Source organism: Arachis duranensis, chromosome 9 (genome assembly GCF_000817695.3).
Source record: "Arachis duranensis cultivar V14167 chromosome 9, aradu.V14167.gnm2.J7QH, whole genome shotgun sequence".
NCBI classification, from domain to species: domain Eukaryota; kingdom Viridiplantae; phylum Streptophyta; class Magnoliopsida; order Fabales; family Fabaceae; genus Arachis; species Arachis duranensis.
Genome location: NC_029780.3, coordinates 12,541,131 through 12,542,251, shown reverse-complemented (window position 1 = coordinate 12,542,251; position 1,121 = coordinate 12,541,131).

Below are 1,121 nucleotides of genomic sequence, written 5' to 3'. Positions count from 1 at the left end.
CACTTGTTTGGTGTGTATAAGGACCAGATGTCGACTCGCAGACGCGGTCGCGGGCGAGATAGAGGTAGGATAGGCATCGTTACTCCTAGCCTAGTAGGGAATGATCCAGTAGACTTTATGGCTGCCCTGGAAAATATGGCTGCAGCTATGCAGGTGACAGCCGAGGCACTGGGTAATAAGATAAACCAAGGTAATCACGGGAACAATAATGATGAGGACGGTCCTACGACACTTGCTACATTTCTAAAAGTTCACCCTCCGACCTTCAGAAGAACCTCAATCCCACTGATGCATATAGTTGGATTCAGGCTCTGGAAAGGGCGTTACAGGCACAACAGGTTCCTGAGGAGTAATGGGTTGAATTTGAAACTTATCAGTTGCAAGGTGAAGTTTAGTATGGGTGACAGGGGACACGATGTATCCTGCAGGCTGGTGACACTGTGATAGTCGGGAACCCGACATATCCTGCAGCTGGGTGGCACTGAGATAACTAGGATTTTGGTTATCTAAGAATCATGTTTTGCTTGATTGTTCTGAAAAGTCAGTACAGTTTATGCCGGAAGGGTCAGAAGCACCAGTTGTGGTGAATAGTTACTATTTGAATTCTATGATAGTAAACTATTCTGGAACTGAATGTCAGGGTATTATGTTATTAACTGCGGGAGTATCAGGTGATAATAAGAGTTTAGAGCAGATTCCGGTTGTATGTGAATTTCCAGATGTGTTTCCGGATGATATTAATGAATTCCCACCTAACCGAGAGGTTGAATTTGCAATTGAGTTGGTACCTGGAGTCGGTCCGATTTTAATTACTCCTTATAGGATGTCACCTTTAGAAATGGCTGAACTGAAGGCTCAGCTGGAAGATCTGTTAGGTAAGCATTTCATCCGATCAAGTGTTTCTCCGTGGGAGCACCAGTGTTACTAGTAAAGAAGAAGGATGTGAGTATGCGGTTGTGTGTCGACTATCGGAAGTTGAATAAAATCACTGTGAAGAATAAATATCCGTTGCCTAGAATCGATGATCTAATGGATCAGTTACAGGGAGCCGGTGTGTTTTCTAAGATTGATCTGCGATCCAGATATCATCAGATAAGGGTTAGAGATGAGGATATTCCGAA